Source organism: Garra rufa, chromosome 2, assembly GCF_049309525.1.
Source record: "Garra rufa chromosome 2, GarRuf1.0, whole genome shotgun sequence".
Lineage (NCBI taxonomy): Eukaryota > Metazoa > Chordata > Actinopteri > Cypriniformes > Cyprinidae > Garra > Garra rufa.
In genome coordinates, this window is record NC_133362.1 from 52,521,181 (window position 1) to 52,541,460 (window position 20,280).

Consider the following 20,280-nt stretch of genomic DNA (forward strand, 5'->3'; position numbering starts at 1 on the left):
CTTGCTTGAGGTTGTCAATGATGGCCTTCTGGACAGCAGTCAGGTCAGCAGTTTTACCCATGATTGCGGTTTTGAGTAATGAACCAGGCTGGGAGTTTTTAAAAGCCTCAGGAATCTTTTGCAGGTGTTTAGAGTTAATTCGTTGATTCAGATGATTAGGTTAATGGCTCGTTTAGAGAACCTTTTCATGATATGCTAATTTTTTGAGATAGGAATTTGGGGTTTTCATGAGCTGTATGCCAAAATCATCAATATTAAAACAATAAAAGGCTTGAATATTTCAGTTGTGTGTAATGAATCTAAAATATATGAAAGTCTAATGCTTATCAGTACATTACAGAAAATAATGATAATGACATGACAGAATAATAATTTTCTGAGAAGGATCTGTATATTACAAATAGTTTAATAACACAACCGAAAATATGCTAACATGTTTGAAAAAGAGCACTTCTGATGACCTGTTGTGATATTAACACATTATATGAGGAAATAAAATTATTCTGTATATATTAAAGGTGCCATGTGTAATATTTAAGAGGATCTCTAGACAGAAATGCAATATAGTATACATAACTATGTTTTCAGGGATGTATAAAGACCTTACTTAATGAACCATTATGTTTTCATTACCTTAGAATTATCAGTTTATATCTACATACACCGCGGGTCTCCTCACATGGAAGTCGCCGTATTGTTTCTACAGTAGCCCTAAACGGACAAACTGCTCTACAGATCGCGTTTCATCACTGTTGTTCTAGCGGAAAAACACTGACACAATGATAAACAAGTAACTGTAATATTCACAATGACATCGTTTTATTTAATTATTAAGTAAATATAATTACTTAATTTACGTTTTAAAAGAAACCTCATTACTCTTTGCTGTCTAAAACGACGACATCTCAATCCCGTGTGGGCCACCGTAGCTTCTGTAAAGGGAGGGGTGAGCGGTGGACGAGAGCCGTTGGTTGCAATTCACAATCTCACCTCTAGATGCCGCAAAAATCTACACACTGCACCTTTAAGTATATATGACAGTTTTTTAAACAAATGGAGGAAATTACAGTGATTTGATATTAAGTAATGTTCTATTTCGTTTTAAGCCTAGGCAATGTCCAGAAAGTACCACACAGGACGCGATATTTAAGTTTTTAGAACGTTGCATAACGTTAAAGCAACATAAAAAAAAACCGTTTCTGCAACGTTGTGAAATTACGTATTAATAACGTCTAAAAAAAACAACATTTGTATTAAATACGGCGGACAAAAACGTTATCACAACGTTTTCACAACGTTAAAAAAACGTATTTATAATGTTTTCGCTGACTAGTCTGGAGAAAAATATTTATTTTATTTTATTTTTATTTTATTATTTTTATTTTTGAACATAAAAAATACCGAAGTCTGGACCTCGGTGACCTCGCTGGCTATGGGCATGGTTTGATAAACTTTCACTATAAAATTTACGTCAGATGAAATATTAATTTATTACTGCACTAAGAAAGTGTTTTTTTTTTATTATTATTTATTTTTTTATTTTTATTTTTTTGTTTCAGTTGTTCTTATATTTATTTTCAATTTAGAAGACATTTTCAGAACAAGATTTTTGGAGAATCAGATTTGTTCGTTAAAACGTTCGTTTGCAGCGTGCTGAATTTTCAACACTATCTCATGTAGGAACTGCTGTGAGATCAGGCTGGGATTTGACACACAAATTAGTGCTATTGAATGAGACCAAACACTTTTAGGGCCTAATCTAGCAAGACTACAGCTCTCGATGATAACAATGACAAACTTTTTTTATTCTTTTTTAACAGACCCAAATTGGACAGGTACACTTTCACGTTGATTCACAAATGAATTGTTTCACTGAGACAACTGGTTGACATAAACAACTGATTTTATTGCAATGATTTGAACTTCAGTCACCCTGCCTCTTCGACGACAGCGACTAAGGACCCGTTTCAACATTTTGTTTTTATTTTATTTTTGTATTGTACATAGTTCTTTATTTTATCTTTGTATTGTACATAGTCCTTTTAACTTGAAATATTCTCTCTTAGAATAATCTATTTATCTTAAAAGTGGTTAATCAACATTGTTTTTTTTTTTTTTTTTTTTTTTCATTATATTTATAGTATTTTATCATTACAGTTGTTTGTGTTGTATTAATAAATTGATCAATTGTTATAATTAATATACTAAGTACAATCAATAAATTCCTAAATGTTTATCTTCATGTTTTGTTGTGTGATGTTTCAGTGTGGACTGGAGGCTGTTTTGGCAGAGCCTGATCGACAGAGTGATACTGAAACTTGCAGTGATGGAAGTTTTGACTCTGTTAGACAAGCAGCGTACAATGAGGCCGAAGATCCTGAATTTGAGTAAGTACCCATTTCGAACTTATAAACGTTGTATTTGTGTATTTCATGAACAAATGCATGCAACAATACAAAATATGCATGCAACAATACAAAATATGCATGCAACAGACATCGAGAAATATTGTAACCCATGCATGCGCTAATTCAGAATAGCATGGGTGGTTTTGCTGTTTTTTGTGTGTCGCATACATGTTTGTGCATGAGTATTCGAGAATTTTTTCACCTAAAAACATATGCATGCAATGATAAAATAAGCTTGGGAGCTTTTGCAAGCTTTTTGTGCTGTTTTGCACCCACATGTGCTAAAATAATTTTACATGCATATTTTTAGTTTTGCACGCGTTTGTTCATCACTTGCATTGATGCATGTGCACATGTGTCAAAAGCAAATGCTCCCAAGCTTATTTGAACTATGGAATGCATATGTGCAGCTTTATTTTTTATTTTTTATTTTTTTTTATACAGCTTTTTTTGTAATCTATCCATAAAATGCATTCTACATGTTTCTGTTGCATTCATATTTGAATGCACACGTTTATTTGTGTATCTTATGTGGATATGCAAATTATATTCTTGTATCTGTTATGTGCATATGTGAATACTTTTTTGTGCATGTAATATCAGCATGCATTTCTGAATTGCAATGCGGATTTATAAATTTTGTTTTGTTTTGCAGTCTGGACAGTGAGGAAGAGTGGCAGCCAGATTTGCCATGCACCAGCAGCAAGGAGGTTGTTTCCCCACCTCATACCTCCAGAACCCCTACATCTTCTGTTGGTGATTCTGTGAGGCCACAAAGAACTTGAACTGCCAGCAAGCAAACCAGTATAGTAACTTGTTGACTTTTTATAGTTACTATGTGCTGTATATAGTTATTTTATATCTTACATTTTATATCTTAGATTTGTATATTGTGTTTTTGCACAGTTTTTTGCACATTTATCTCTAAAACATTTAATTTATTTTCTTGGAGTTTATTATCTTTGTATATAATAAAATACAAGAACTGCTACTTTCTGGTACTTTTCATCATTTTGTTAATATATTACATGACATGGGTTAAGTTAGGTGATGAAGTGTTTATTCTCTTGTCAAATGTAACATGGTAAAATAAGGTAATAAGCCTGTTTTTGCACTTTGAATAATTTGGGTTTATGGAGTAAACGTGGAGACTTCAGAGAAGACATTGCCTTTCTTCAATTAAATCTAAATCAATTTTGTTAAGAAGGTGATAGAAAGATAATTCTTTTTTTCTCTATTTGCTGCCACCTAGATGATTCAAAAGAAACCTTCTGCAGGGACATACACCAAACGACTCTCATATAAAACTTTTTTTTTAATTAATCAATTTCTGACTTTTTATCCTTGTTTATCATAGAATTGTGATTAAATGCATTAAAATATATGAAATATTCCACCACTGGGTTATAATTTTGAGTGATTTCTGTAAAATGAGACCATTTTTATCCATTTACTCCAATGTATGTGGGTAGGACGCAATATTAAATTTAGGTATGCCCAATTCTTTTAGCAATCAAAAATGGAGACTGTAAAAGTAGACTTGAAAACACCGGTGACTCCTTTCAGATAAATCTCAATAACTTTTTTTAGAAGGAGATATCAAAAAAAAAAAAAAAAAAAAAATGTGTCCCTGTTTACTACCACCTAGTGGAATCAAAAGAAACTTTCTAAAGGGACATAGAAAAAAAGGTCATTTTTTTTAAATAAAATATTAATTAAAAACAGTATCAAAAAAGGACTTTTTATATGTGTTTATGATAAAATTGTGAATTTATACAATATAATATATGCAATATTCCACTACTGTGTTAAAATTCAGAGTTTTCTGTAAAATGAGACCATTTTTATCAATTTACTCCAATGTATGTGGGAAGGGCACTCTTTTAAACTCAGATATGCCAAATCCTCTAACAAATTCAAAATATGCTGCAGAGTTTAAGTGGTTAAGGCTCACTGCTACACATAATTTAGCACATTGTAAAAGGAGAGTCACCCCCAGCACTCTAAACTGGCCTGGGTCTGTATGGCCAAATCTCACTTAAAATAAGACAACTCCTTATGGTCCATAATCAAACTAAATATATTGTAGAAACTTACATTTTCTGTAAAGCTTTTTTTTGCAACGATTTGTATCGTAAAACAATACTATACAAATAAACTTTAATGGAATTGAGTTGTTAGTAAATCAGTTTGCAGTAAGTGAAATCTGACAGCTTAATAGATAACTTGTTTATATTATAATCATATTTTAGAACAGGGTATTATACTGTCTGCCAATTTTAATAAAGATACTCTGTGAAAATGTAAATCACATTAACATTTGAAATAAATTATTTAAACCATTTTAATTAAAGTTTTTTTATTCAGTCAAAATCAACTGTACTAAACCCCAGTCAATGTAATCATTTACAGTCATTGACCTTTAATAAAAAAAAAAAAAATAGCTTAAGTCTGATTTACTGTCTTTATGTTCTGGGGAGAAATTAAGATGTAATAAGATTAATTCATTGCTATAAGGATTCCATTTCAGTTCATAATAGTTAAATCTCTCTTTTTGTTTGAGAATATCACAAATGTTATGATGTGTTAATTAGATATAAAATTAGATACTTAGTATTAGTAGCTTTGGACTTTTGATAGATCTACAGTTGATCCCTTCAGTTTATTCTAGGTATAGATACAGCTGTACCATTTTATACTTTTGTAATCTTAAATTATATTGATTTTTTTGCGAACAAGACTTTTATTTTGTTCTGGGTACGTGACGTCACAAGGCTGCGGCACGCTCCTGCATCTGGGATTCAAACGGAGAAAGGTGTGTGCTCTTAACAGTTTAACGTGTTTAAATCAGTACAACTTGTTTAGAGAATTGTGAAATGAATTGTTAGCCACTGTAATGCTTTATTTAGTGACACGTAGTCCCTATATAGTGAATCATTTTTCCTAAAGAATTCGGTTACTGTTAGTATAGTGTTGATAGAAACGGATCTTTTCGAAATTCCGAGTCAACTGAATCAATCGATTCACAAAATGATTGGCTGCGTTCGAAACCGCATACTCAATGAGTAGGTACTTAATTTCAATAAGTACTTACTTAACGAGCGCTAAAAGAGTACGTACTCTACAGCCAAATCTCGTTGAGTATGGATGTGATCTGCACGTCTTCCGCCATGTTGACGTTATCATGTGACCAACGACGTTATAACAAGTGCAACAACTTAACATATAGCGACAGGTTTAATTCATCTTTCTATAAATATTTTGATATTGATGAAATTTGTTCATTTTGTGGTCATGTTGAAGAAACAGCTGCTCTTTTATTGTGATTGTAGTATAACAGATACGTTTTGGGTTCATTTAGGTTTTTGTATTTTTTAATACTTAAAGAAATCATTTTTGTCAGGAAAACCCAAATTCTTTATTTTTTTAATAAGTTATTTCTTTTGTTTTGTATTCAAAATTGTTTATCCACACGCAAAGCTAGCTTAAATTCTTGTTAAATTTCTCTTTTCATCCCTGAGGCTTATCAATAACAAAAACAAATCCAATTTTTGATAAACGATGATGTGAATATTTTGATTATTCAGAGATATTTAATCATATTTCCCTGTGTATATAATTGCATACTATGATGTAAGCAAGCCTAATAGTTATGTTTTTAGTTTTTCTCATTATGATTGTTCATTGTTAAAGATAAATACCATCTTACCCTGAGCCTGTAATTGTAAGTTAGGTAGTATTAGTAATAAAATTAAAATAAGCACAACAGGTGCTCAAACACCTCATAGCATCAGTAACACAACAACCCTACCTAGTACATCTTCCTCCATGTTTGCAATATCTGCACAAAGGAGACGTGGATCAGCTGCTTGAAGATCTTGTGTTTGAAGGTGTTTTTTGAGGATTTTACACTCAAAAAATGTAAGTATTACTGCTTAGAAATTAAGATTACCTCAGAATGCACTGATCAATAATAATGATAAATGCTGACCTATAATTAATTATATTTTTTAGTAAAACAAGCATGTTTTTTTTTTTAATCAAGTAATTAATTAATGCATATGTTAATGAAACTTATATTTTATTTACTGATAACAACATGGATATATGAGTAAAATGATAAAGTAACCATGAACATAAATAAAGACACATGGAACAAAGCTTTATTCAGACATATTGGTATTTTAGTCTTTCTCTAGATGCTCTCGCTGGCTCTTTGGTCTCTGAGGACGAAGAGACCACAGCAACATCTGGTCCAGATGAGACAAAGAGCAGGTGGAGTGATGGAGGGTCTCATCGATGGCACTTGACCATTTCTAGGATGCTGCTGTGGATTTCTCTTTTCTCACTGCACACACCAGTCTGCCGCAGACATTTCAGATCATACAAAGATGAACAAATAAAATACAATACAAAAGTTGTCATTTTAACAGCACAATTTCATTAGATCTCTGTATTAGAAGTAACAAAATTACCTAACTTTATTTTAAGTTACAGATTTTACTTTTTTCCCCACAAATGCTGCTGTCACCTTTCCTTTCAGGTCCTGCTCCACCACAAAATATCTGCAACAAAGGCACAGAAATATAGAATCAGAAAAGTGCTTAAAGTTTTTTTTATTATTAATAAACTGCAACTTAAGGTTTTGTCTGTAGTGTACTCACTCAAAGCCTTTGATGGCAGCACTGCTTCATCAATCACTCTTCACCAGACAAGCATACTTGTCTCATCTGTCCCTGTAACATCCACACAAGATTCAGTTCCCTCTGATTTGTGTGCTCAATACTACATTTATGAGGTAGCTGTTGTGTTAATTGGCTTTTTATCCAATACAAATGCTCCTGAATTTATAAACAGTACTATTAGACAAATGAAACAGATAACTCATGTTTAGTTACTATATGTATGTGTTTATTTACATTACATTAATCTAAAGCAGTGTTGACAACAGAGAATTCTACATAAACTCACATAATGTCCATCACTCATTTAGATGTCTGTTTGGTGTTGTGATGTGCTCATTTAATGCTCTCAGAACATGTTCCTGTCAGTTGTTAAACATTTAGTAATCATCTTTAAGATGCTATGGTCGCTATACGTAATAAAACGTGTTTTACAGCGAAATCTCAAATATACTTTAACACTACACGTATTGACACCTTATGCAAATCAGCAGTTTACGATACAGTAGCTCAACAAATACGATTTTCAGACAGAGAACCGTGTTTTGGTTTGTAATACTCACATTTGTAAACACTCTCGTTGCGGTTCCCAATCACGTTCGATGATGACGTTTTGGCCTCCTGTGGCCTCCTGGGATTGAAAAGTGTGCATCAAATGAACACTTAAGAATCTGGTCTGAAGCAGAAGACATCCGGGGATTTCTCGCCTACTCTTTTATGAATACTGAGGTTTCGAACGTACTTCTTTCTTCACGTACTCTTTTTTCCTACTATATAGGTTAGTAGGCATATTCGAACGCACTTTAAGTAGACGTTCGTCCGAATCTCGCGAGAATTAGTGCACTCGCCTACTAATTCTCGCCTACTCTTTTATGAATACTGAACATTCAAACATACTTTTTTGCTCGCCTACTGCTTTTTGCCTACTATATAGTATGGAAGTATGCGGTTTCGAACACAGCCAATGTCTACAAATTTCTACTGCCTGAGGGCAACACTGCACAGTATGAGAGTAACCAGAAAGCCATAAGCCACAACTCTGGTGGGACTCGAACCCACAACCTCTGAATGGCCTCATCTGGCAGTCTAGAAGTCCAAAGCGCTATCCATTGCGCCACAGAGCCCATCGGTATGTCCGGCTGGGCCACTGAGGGCTTTACTTACAGATTTGTGCCCATCCAGCTAGGCCAAGTGGCACGCTGTGTGGGCAGAAAGACAGGTCCTCAGGTCTTTGCACAATTGAGGCACGGTTCAAAAACATAGTGTTATCAGGGTCTCCAATCCAACAGCGAGGCCAGAGACAGCCACCGCTGGGATTCAAACCCAGGATCTCCTGTTTACAAGACAAGTGTTTTGACCAGCTAAGTCACGGCGCCTCCTTGGTGGGGAAAGTTAGCCTGAATGGTATTCTTCAAAAGCAGGTGCGAGGGTAATGTTGCAGGGGAAACCGTCCGCTGTCCTCAAGCTCCTCTGTGTCCCCTTTCGCCGTCTGTTTTTTGGTAAAGCACAAGCTCGGCAGTATTGTGGCGTGCAACCAAACCATCGATGGGATTCAAACGCAGGATCTCCTGTTTAGTAGACTAGCCTGGCCGCACAATCGCCCTCCGGGAGGGCGACTCAGGCGATCCAGGCTCCCAGAGAAGAGGCCAGGGGTTGGCTGACCGGGCGCTGGACAGCTTTAAGGCGTTTGCCGACAACTGAGTCGGGGCGGTTTGCAAAATTAACCACTCACTGCCCTCGCTATCCCTGTTTGCGGGCCGCTTTTGGAAAAGCTTGAGCTTGCTGGACTGGAACGCCTCCCAAGGCACCGCTGGGATTTGAACCCAGGATCTCCTGTTTACGAGACAGGCGCTTTAACCAACTAAGCCACGGCGCCAAACCGCATGCAAGGCTGTCGGGAGGGTGACTCAGAGGATCAAAACATCCAGAGGCGGGGAAGGTGCTGGTACGCTTAAACGAGAACGTCTACAAATTTCTACTGCCTGAGGGCAACACTGCACAGTATGAGAGTACCCAGAAAGCCAAAAGCCACAACTCTGGTGGGATTCAAACCCACAACCTCTGAATGGCCTCATCTGGCAGTCTAGAAGTCCAATGCGCTATCCATTGCGCCACAGATCCCAACACGAGAGCCACCAGAGCCGAGTAAAGGCTGACCTTCTGGGTCTGTGGCCGTCCAACTGTAAGAGAGCACATGCTCTCTCTGCAGGAAGGACAGGCCCTCGGGTCTCTGCATAATTGCAGTGTTGTTTGAAAGGCAGAGGCACTGTAAGGGTCTCAGGTCCAAGGGAGAGCAAAAAGATCCAAGACAGTGATTGCCATACCTCACTGAATTGGTTCTTGGGCATGTTTTGCTACCTTTTAAATATGATTGACATTTTTTTTAAATCAATGTACGCTGAGAACAGGAGGCCTCAAAATGGTTTCTGCTGTCCGAGGGCAACACTGTGCAGTATGGGCTTAATAAAATGCCAAGAAGCACGACTCTGGTGGGACTCAAACCCACAACCTTTGAATGGTCTCATCTGGCAGTCTAGAAGTCTAATGCGCCACCCATTGCGCCACAGAGCCTGTTGGTATGCCAAGCTGGGCCACTGAGGCCTTTACTTACAGATTTGTGCCCGTCCAGCTAGGCCAAGTGGCACACTGTGTGGGCAGAAAGACAGGTCCTCAGGTCTTTGCACAATTGAGGCACGGTTCAAAAACATAGTGTCATCAGGGTCTCCAATCCAACAGCGAGGCCAGAGACAGCCACCAGTGGAAAGGCACCGCTGGGATTCTGGTGAAGACCACTCAAGGCCCAGGCTCGCCTCATTAGTTCCACCTCAATTGAAGCTCTTGTGCCTGACGGAGTGAAGGCAGGGGGCGCGATGTCCACCGAGCTCGCCCAGTCCGCACTGCCTGACGCCAGGATAGAGCAGGAATCCTCTTCCTCCATCAGAGCCCCCTCATCAGCAGCATCAATGGAAGTGGAAGCAGACAGCGGCAGCTTTATATCCGGAATGGAGGCTGACGAGGTCGGTGAAGCAGGCGGGCGAACCGGCGAGCTTTGTCGGCTGGGGGAAGGTTCCGGGGCCCAGCTGTGCACGGCACTTTTTACGGCGCGATACCGCTGCGGGCGGGGGAGCAGTCTCAGTGAAGAAGGCCATGAGAGTCCTCAGAGTCACCATAGGCATTGGCTCGCAGTGAGGGCAGCCGCCGTCGGCGAGCGCGAGAACTGCGTGCTCTTTACCCACGCAGGAAACGCAGATCACGTGGCGGTCCCCGTCGCTGAGTGTGGCTCTGCACGAGCCGCAGGAAGGCATCTTTAAAAAGACGCCTTTGCTCTTTTATGAATGTGTGCCGCAGCAGCGACACACAGGAATAAAGCAATGAAAGGATATAGGCGCCGGAAAGCGCAGCAGGAAGGCAAGGAAGGCGGCGCGGTCAGCGACTTCTATGACTCGTCCCGCTGAAGGTGCTCCCGATCGACGGCGCGGCTTCTTCTCCAGCTCCAGCGATGCGTGTGCTTCGCTTGAAGGATGAAAAATCTGATAATAGCTGCCTACGAGCGGTATTTATAGGCCTAGACCACGCCCGTTATGGCGGGACGTGATGCAGTGGGCGCGAAGCACCCTCATTGGGTCTGGCGTCACGCTAGGCCTCGTTCGATAGGCTGCTGCAGTTGCCGCAGAACAGCCAATAGGCGCACTAGCTGTCTCGCCTATGTATGCTACTGCAACGCGTTTTACTTTGTTACAAAATTAATTAATTTTTTGGCTTCAATATCTTGCGGAAAAGGATTTTCCCCCGTATCTTATGCAGTACGAGAGACCTCTCGTAAGAGAACAAGGTTGTTTTTTAAGTTTTACAAGAAAAGTAACATTTATAAAATGATTACGTAATGTTATAAATGTGCCCAAAAGATTATATATTTTTTTATTATTGTGAATAGCTACACATGATTAGCCTGGCTATCACCAGACCACGTTATGACTTCGTCATGATTCGTGGTCTGGGAACCACATGTTCATTTTCTCGTATTTGAGGCGTGGTTTACGAATGCCCAGAGCCGTTTATTGGGCGATACGAATGTCTATCAAAAGCGCCTGTGCGTAGCTCATAGCCAATCGTTTCAATTATACCGGATGACGTATGTAGAGCGAACGCCTAAAGTTGCTCTTTTTTTTCAAAATAAACTTGCGTTCTAAACTACTTAGAACACTATACCGTGTCTACACCGGACGCGACAGTTGCCGCGCCGCAACAGCTAAAGTCTGTCTACACTGGACGCGACAAGGCGACCGTTGCAAATCATTTAAACTTTTGTGTGAGCACGTCATAAATAGAACGCGGCAGCAGATTACAGTCGGGATTTGCCGTGTCTCGCCGCATCCAATGTAGACAGCATAATAGGTTCTAATGTCATTTGTCGCGTCGGGTCAAGCCGCTCGCGTCCGGTGTAGACACGAAAGATAACCGCGGCTGCTGCCGTGCTGGATCCATAGTAACAAACTGCTTCGGTGAGTCGCATAGAAGGTGTCATCGTCTTGCTGCTCCCTCCCCGTTCTGTGATTGGTTCCCTATCTTAGGTGAAAATTAGGTCCATGGTTTCCAGACTGACTAGAAGCGTGAATAAAATCGCGCTGCGCAAGGCAGTATGGGGACACCCAGGCTAACACATGATTAGTTTTGATGACATGATTATGACAATTAAAATAAGGTGCTATTACATGTATACATACACATGCGCCTTGAGTATTCATTTATTTGAATCTTTTGAATCCCAATTCTATCCAAAAAATTGTTTTGGCTAGAAAGCAAATCTAACCACATTTAACAAAGAAACATTCTAGGATTCAGATTTGCAACAGCAACTAAAAAATTACTGAACTGTGCATCGTTAAATTTAGATAAGGAACTAAATAATAAACATGGGCTTGAATGAGTATGTCATATAACAGCAGACAGGTATATATATATATATATATATATATATATATATATATATATATATATATATATATATATATATACACAAAAAATAGGACAAATTTACATACGGGTTGATGATTTCCAGCCCAAACCAGCCCAAAATTTTAACTGCCAAAATTATGTTATAGAATTTTGTTGCCATATTATTGAAGGCTGATAATGAACATTTTTATCTCTTTAAAAAATAATCATGGCAAAAAAAAATTCACAGGAATATGGCTCAAAACAGAGCAAATGCATTAAAGGGAGTCAGAAAATATGCCTAAAATGTCCAGAAATCTTTTCAAAGTGCCAATCAAGAAATTAACATATGACTTTAACCCTTGGAAAAACACATGCATCTTTTTAATGTCCACAGTGAAAATAAGCACATTTTTGTGCAAAAAGTGCACAATAAAGTGATCAGAAAGCAATGCAATTTAGCTGGCAGTTACTCTTGTTCATCAAGATGCTTTGCTTTGCTTTATCAAAATTAACCAATAGGTCAGAAAGGAAATCTGCAAATTCTTTTAGGAAATCTGTATACGGCCCTGGAGGTCTATACACAGTAGCCAGAGCAAGTGATAGGAGAGATTTATTTTGCATATCTGACAGAGTAACATTAAGTAGGAGTACTTCAAATGAATTAAACCTGTACCCTGTTTTCTGAGTAACATTGAAAATATCACTATAAATTGTTGCAACACCACCGCCACGACCGATCTGAGCGATCGGTTCATGCTTATAACAGTAGTTTGGTGGAGTAGACTCATTCAGACCAATAAAATCATTTGGTTTTAGCCAAGTTTCAGTCAAGCAGAGTACATCAAAACTATTATCTGTGATTATTTCATTTACAATAAGTGCTTTGGGTGCGAGTGATATAATATTTAGGAGCCCAAATATACTGTCATAAAATGTTGCTCGTGTTTCGTTTATTTGGTAGGCAAGCTGTGGCTTTAGGCTAGAGACCTGCGTGGGACGGATTTTTCAGCTCCTGCAAGATTCTGAGATATGTATCGCGTCCCGCTCTTGCCGCGACATTTATGTTTGTACCGCTCCCGCTCGCATATAAGTATCTGATATAGATTCAAGTACATCGGTCATCCATGGCAGAACGCAAGCAAAGCCTTAAAACGGGCATCAGGTCATACACGTTCTCATAAGCTCTTATAACACAATGATTGCTCACGCAAAACATTTTAAATCGAATTGCCTATTCTTGCGTTGCTAATCATATTTGCGTATAGTTGTTCTGCTGCTTTTGTGCAAAGATGCATAAACGTGTCTCCACCAGCCCGCACCGGCACTTGCCATCAAGTTTCCAAATTTCATAGCTCTATTATATGTCGCTGCTATTTTAAACCAGTGCTATTGGGTTTCGTTATGTCTGTTTGAGGACTTAAAAAAAAAAATATATATATATATATATATATACAAAATTAAGAATTCAGTAAGAGCTTATCACTAAACTCCATAACGCATTAGATCCTCAAGTGTCAGGGAAACATTGTAACCTAATGCTGAATGAAACCTTGTTCATTCAGAACGAAGTACCGTGCAGCGCGCTCAGCTTGAAGACCGCTCGTTCGCAATACAAGTGTAAATTAATAGCTGATGTTTAAATAAGTACAGCGCTCTATACTGTGCATATGGTGCTTCATCGTTCATGTCATGAGATTTTGGCAAGCGAAACAAGAAACTATGCGCATACAGCTGCACGAGTAGTTGATGAAGCATATGACACAATGCACTTGATACAGCCGTTCTAAGACGAGGCATATCTCCGTCATTGGCTAGTCAAAACCTACTTACAATTTGAGCTTGATTTTCATTCATAAAAAAAAAATGTTAAGTGCAAGGGTCTGATAAGCCACATACAATGCAGTGTTTTTATAAAAACAAATAAAATAAGATAAAAATTAAGAAATAAATTAATTAAAATGCATACCCTATGGTTATGAAACGCTGCCACTGTTAGGATATTGGTTGTATTCAAAACAGGTTAAAGTGGTTCAATGGGCTTGCTGCGTAAATGCATCTAGTATTGGGGGTGCTGTTTCTGTTATAAGTTGACGTGAAGGATGGACGAGACGAGAGACGAGGAATACAATAATCACAATATTTAATATAATTCTCAAAGATGAACAAGGCAGGAACAGGCAGGAACACAGATCACTCCACACACGAACCACATGTAACGAATAAAGACCGACATTGAACTCATGACAAAGACAGACTTTTAAAGGGGAACTAATGATTAAACACGTGACACAGATGACTAATGATACAAGGACAGGTGCTAGAAATAATGATGATGAGGGCTAAACCAAATGACACAGATCAACGGGGGGGGAAGACAAATGGGATAAACCAAAGACATAAACTGACAGAACTGTGACATTACGCCCCCCTCCGAATAGGCGCATCCTCGCGCCGTAGAAAAAGAAAAACAAAACAGAAAAGAGGGGCGAAAAAACAGAAAACTAGAGTCCATAATGGGGGAGGCTTCAGTGGAGGACGCAACCCACGAAGGGGGGCCAAAACAAAAGTCCAAGGGGCAGACAAGACAGTCCAAGGGGGCGACGACGGAGGGAGGAGCCAGGGAGGAAACAGGAGGAATCCGGGGCAGGAGGAACCGACCCAGACCGCAGCCATGATGACGGCCCACTGTGGAGCCGACGGAGGGAGGAACCATGGTGGAAGAAGTCGTGCCGACTCCATGGGGCCGACCGACAGAGGCAGAGCAGATGGAGAAGGAGCCCGAGGCGGAGACGGAGAGCCGATGATCCGGGGTGACGCAGAGGATCCGGAGGGCCAAGGTGGAATAGGCTCTGGCGGCGGAGGCGGAGTCCCGGAGATCTGCGGCGGAGCCGGAGCGACAGAGGATGGAGGCTGTGCCCGCAGGAAGGAGGAGTCCCAAGGAGCCGGTGGGACGGCGCGACGAGGCACAGCCGGAGGAGCAGAGTCCTGAGGTGACGATGGGGTGACGACTGACCAGGGCGGAGCCGAAAAGACGATGGAGCCCGGTGGAGGTGGTGGATCGACGGGCGACGGTGGAGAGGAGGGCGTCGAGATCCGTGGTGGAACCGCAGGGTCGGAGGGCCGAGGCGGAGTCCTGGACTCGGAGGCTGGAGGCGGAGCTGAGGGATCCTCCAGCCGAGACGCCGATGGAAGCTGGCAGCCACGCGGCGAGTCCACTGCACAGGTGTTGGGCTGAGGGTGAGCTGAGGGGCTGTCAGGGGACAGCGGCGGCCAGACAAACATGGATGTGGATGACACAGGGTGGGTGGGTGGGAATTCCGGGCAGACAGGACAGAAGGATATTTCTGTATTGAAGTCTATTAAGTCACAAGAGTTATCTTCGGCGAGATCCGAGAAAAAGTCTATCAAATCCCCAGAATGTTGTCCAAGCTCACCCTCAGTGGTGGTGCAGTGGGCAGGGCTCTCTATTGCCCTCTCTCGCTCCACGTAGCAATCCACCGTCGCAGGTGTTGCAGTCGGCTCTCGCACCTGGTCAGATGGGTCAGGCTCTGGCTCTGTCGCTCTCGGCTCTGGCTCACCATCTGCGGTGGGCTCGGGCTGCAACTCCGCATGTCGGGGTGATGTTTGGCTGGGTTCTGGGTCTGGAGTGGGGCTGACGTCCTCCTTGACGATGTCGACAGTCCAGGATGATTGGCAGGACGCCAGCACCCACTCGATGAAATCCGGCAGGCTCTCTTGAGGACCCTCCCCGGATAGCAGCGCCTTGGTGGTAGAGTTCAGTCCTAAGTGGTAGTGGACGCATAGGCTGCTATCCGGGAAGTGTGACTGGTTTGCCAGGAAGAGAAACTCACGTGTGTGGTCCTCAAGAGAGCGTTCCCCCTGCCTCAGGAGGATCAGGAGAACAGTAGGATCCATTACTAAACTGAAAAAACAAACACTGAGAAAAAACGGAAAAAACAAACACAGGGAAAAGGTGCCGGGTAAACTGTATTGGTCGGTCTTTCTGTTATAAGTTGACGTGCAGGATGGACGAGACGAGAGACGAGGAATACAATAATCACGATATTTAATATAATTCTCAAAGATGAACAAGGCAGGAACACAGATCACTCCACACACCAACCATATGTAACGAATAAAGACCGACATTGAACTCATGACAAAGACAGACTTTTAAAGGGAAACTAATGATTAAACACGTGACACAGATGACTAATGATACAAGGACAGGTGCTAGAAATAATGATGACGAGGGCTAAACCAAATGACACAGATCAACGGGGGGAAGACAAATGGGATAAACCAAAAACATAAACTGACAGAACTGTGACAGTTTCATTACATTTATCCAATATATTTATTTCCAACACGCTGTTTTAGCGATGATAGGTGTTGCTCAAAGCCATCAATTAATGGCGTGTTTTCACTACAGCCTCAAATTTAGGGCAGAGCATGCCTCTTATAAACAATGTTTACACCCTGTGTGTATCATCATCTTCTTTAAAGGTGGTAGCAAACTAAACACTGGCATGTTATGAAGCATGCAAGTGCATTTATTTTGCATGATTTCAATTAACGTGATTTCAGCTCAGTAATCCAACAAATACTAGGAAGCATACGTCCCAAAAACAAAAAAAACAAAAAAAAACTAGAATTTCTCCCTTTGCTCATCGCTGAATATCTTCACAAGCTAAGTTTCTTATTTCATTCTAGTTACTATATGCTACATTATTGTCAAACATAGCTCATTGTAAAAAAAAAAAAAAAAAAAAAAAAAAAAAAACTCATACTGAGCACAAATGTCATGGGGGGTCAAACCTGTAACTGGGTTGATTTGAGTCATTATTTGCTGTAATAGTTTTAAATGAAGCTTTAGGCCATGTTAAATCTACAATCTCTGATCCAGTTTTGCTTGCTTTTATGGCTGCAGTATGCTGTGTTTGCTGTAAACTAGAATGCCAATTCTAATGGGTTTCTGTATCTTCAAAGTTTCAGGTACTGCTTTAAAGGGGCTTGCTGCTCTTCTTACTGCTCATTAAGAAGAGCACCCCTTCACTGCTTCAATCCTCCTGAAGGGGCAAGCTGCTCTGCTTACCTGCTCATAAGAAGAGCACCCCTTCACTGCCATGGATGTGGATGCCCCATTGGAACCCTCCAAGCACGTGTATGCGTCTGCCACATCGCGGCGGTCCACTTGACGTCATTCACCATACTGTAGGTTCGCAGACCAACGGCTGTGCAGGACTGTGATATTTCGAATATTCAGTGATTACTATGGTGATTTACATAGATCCACGGGTGGGTTACGTTGGGTGGACCGCGGTGAAGTGGTGGACGGCTTACATATAAAGGCCAATAGAAACAGTCGCTAGTGGGGCAACTAGGTATATATATCCATGTTCACTGCTATAATCCTCCTGAAGGGGCAAGCTTCTCTGCTTACCTGCTCATAGCAGAAGAAATCACTTCGCTGCACTCTCCTTCCATAAGGCGTTTCAGTTAGATTGCTGTCAGCATGTGGTTGGGGGCGTTCAGCCTATGGTTGTTTTGGGGGGGTTATTATGCACCCGTATGCTGCTACCCTCTTTGTAAGGGGCCACTGTCTCAGTCTCTGTTATCCAGAAGGACATGTTCTTTCATCAGTTGCGGTTGGGGGAGGTTCTGGCCTATCATTTGGTTTGGGGGGTTATTATTGCTGCTCTCCCTGCTCATTCATGACATGCTGCATGAATGGGCAGGAAGTTGTGCCAGAACAGAACTACCCCGCCAAAAATCAAAATTGTATGCTAATGTCTATCATTTTGACGATAGTGGTCCTGACAGAAATTAAGCTTCTAGCGTTAGTTCTGGCAGGTCACGTGAGTCAAGCTCGCATCAGCTGACTATCAGCTGATCACATCTACCTATAGGAATGCTACTCCTATCACAGCATTTTTATTTAAGGCTGCATTTAGTATTATCAGTAGCTTTTTCGCTTGCTCAGGAGCAAACACCCTCCTCCATCTCCAACAGTCAGGACCTGGTTTACTGATTCCACTTGAATCAGTCTCCTTTTAGCTCAATCTATGTGTTACACTTAAAATATCATTAAGTACATTAATGATATCTGCTTGTTCTGTTCTGTTTACCCTGGGGGGTTATTATTGCTGCTCTCCCTGCTCATTCATGACATGCTGCATGAATGGGCAGGGAGTTGTGCCAGAACAGAACTACCCCGCCAAATCAAAATTGTATGCTAATGTCTATCATTTTGACGATAGTGGTCCTGACAGAACTGCATATTTAATATGCTTACTAAGTCATTATTGCTTGCTCTTTCCTCATTACTCACCCCACACCAATTGTGAAAATCTGACCCTGTCTGGACTAACCATACACTCTTAAAAATAAAGGTGCTTTAAAAGGTTCTTCAAGTGATGCCAGAGAAGAACCATCTCTTTCTTACATTTTTTTTTTTTATCTGAAGAACCAGAAAAGGTTCGTGAAACAGAAAGGTTCTTTAGATGTTTAAGGTTCTTTATGGAACCATTTAGACAAAATAGGTTCTTCTATGGCATCGTGAAGCACCTTTATGTTTAAGAGTGTAGTGTGGGTTGGTCATCTTGGGAGGAAAGTTTGATTTTTGCCATAAGCAAGAGTATCTAAAATGTGATAAATCATGCTAAAATGTGTAAAGCATGCTAACAAAAACATGCTAGTAAAAATGCTGACAACATGTTAACATTGTTTAATCATGCTAGCTACGTGCTATCTGCATCTTAAAATTGACTTTCAAATTTTGTTTGCAAACTCATCTAGTTAGGTTTAGCAATGCGCCATGCTCAAACATGAGCAATGTGGAGTCACTGTGTACATGACCAAGTTTATCCTCTTTGGCTTGTTTCTTTCTCTGAAGAAACAGTAAAAAAGTAAACAGTGTTACACTATTTAAAAGTATTTTCAAGGTACACTATTCTTACTTTATTGTGTGTGTGTGTGTGTGTGTGTGTGTGTGTACCTGGTATTTATCACGTTATGGGGACCAAATGTAAGAAAATTTCTTAGGTCCCCATGAGGAAACAGGCTTATAAATCATGCACAATGAGTTTTTTGAGGAAGTAAAAGTGTGCACAATCTCCTGTGAGGGCTAGGTTTAGGTGTAGGGCGATAGAAAGTACGGTTTGTACAGTATGAAAACCATTACGCCTATGGAATGTCCCCATAAAACATGTAAACACAACGTGTGTGTGTGTGTGTGTGTGTGTGTGTGTGTGTGTGTGTGTGTGTGTGTGTGTGTGTGTGTGTGTGTGTGTGTGTGTGTGTGTGTGTGTGTGCGCTTATGCTTGGGCATAAAAAAACATCTAAAGAGTTACAAATCTCAAAATTCAATCCAAAGGGAGATATTCTCTTTCTTGAGAAAGCCATCAGTAGATGTAAATTTTAGTTTTTAGCTTGTCCTCTTTTAAGAAGCCTCTTTTCCATTTTATCGCAATCTCTCCTAACCTACATTATTTTGCGCTCGCAACATTATTTTTATGTTTATATTTTCGCGACCAGACACGTACAGTACATAAATCATCAGGCAAACATACCTTCATCTTCTGATTGACAAAGTTCACATGCTTGTCTGTGACTCGTTTGGCAGCATGACGACCACTTTTCTTTTGGACATTGTTCAGCTGAACAATGTACTTCTAATTTATACAGCCGCTTGTTATTAGGCTGTATCCCTGCAGAATTAGATTTTTTTTTCACTGCACACGTCAACTGTAAAGCACCATATTCTGCACAACTATGTAAATACAATCAAAATGTATAAAAAGCAGAACAGTCAACACGAGCAGATAGGCAATAATGACATGTACCTGCAACATATTGCGTGCCAGCTTCAGCATGTGGCAAGCGTCCATCATAACAAAAACTTTGTCATGGGTTACTGGATGTGGGAAATGGGTCTTCAAGGGCTCACAGGGGTCTGCTTTTAGGTGGCACCCAAGTTTGGTGCACATACTGACATTTGATGCATGACCATCCATTGTCATGCACACCACCCTTATCTCTCTCTTCTAATGCATGTTCTACTAACACTTTCTGTGATTCTGGTGTGAGGGACTTGGTCAAATAAAATGCGATTGGAGCTTTCCAATAACCTTGAAGCCCAACCACCATAAACACAAGAACCTCGGAAGCCATGTCAGTCTCATTCAATCGATCCCCCATGTCCACATATCCAAACATTGTTTGTGTCTGAGGATCATGTTGGACATAATGTT

At 40.3% G+C, this 20,280-nt stretch overlaps 2 non-coding genes across 2 annotated transcripts; both read right to left on the reverse strand.

The window, feature by feature from the left end:
* Positions 1–8,124: 8,124 nt before the first annotated feature.
* On the reverse strand, positions 8,125–8,214 carry trnar-ucu (transfer RNA arginine (anticodon UCU)). Its single transcript is given in 2 exon segments — positions 8,125–8,160; positions 8,178–8,214. It is a non-coding gene; the product is annotated as a tRNA-Arg (tRNA).
* A 678-nt stretch (positions 8,215–8,892) lies between these two features.
* On the reverse strand, positions 8,893–8,966 carry trnat-cgu (transfer RNA threonine (anticodon CGU)). Its single transcript has one exon. It is a non-coding gene; the product is annotated as a tRNA-Thr (tRNA).
* Positions 8,967–20,280: the final 11,314 nt, after the last annotated feature.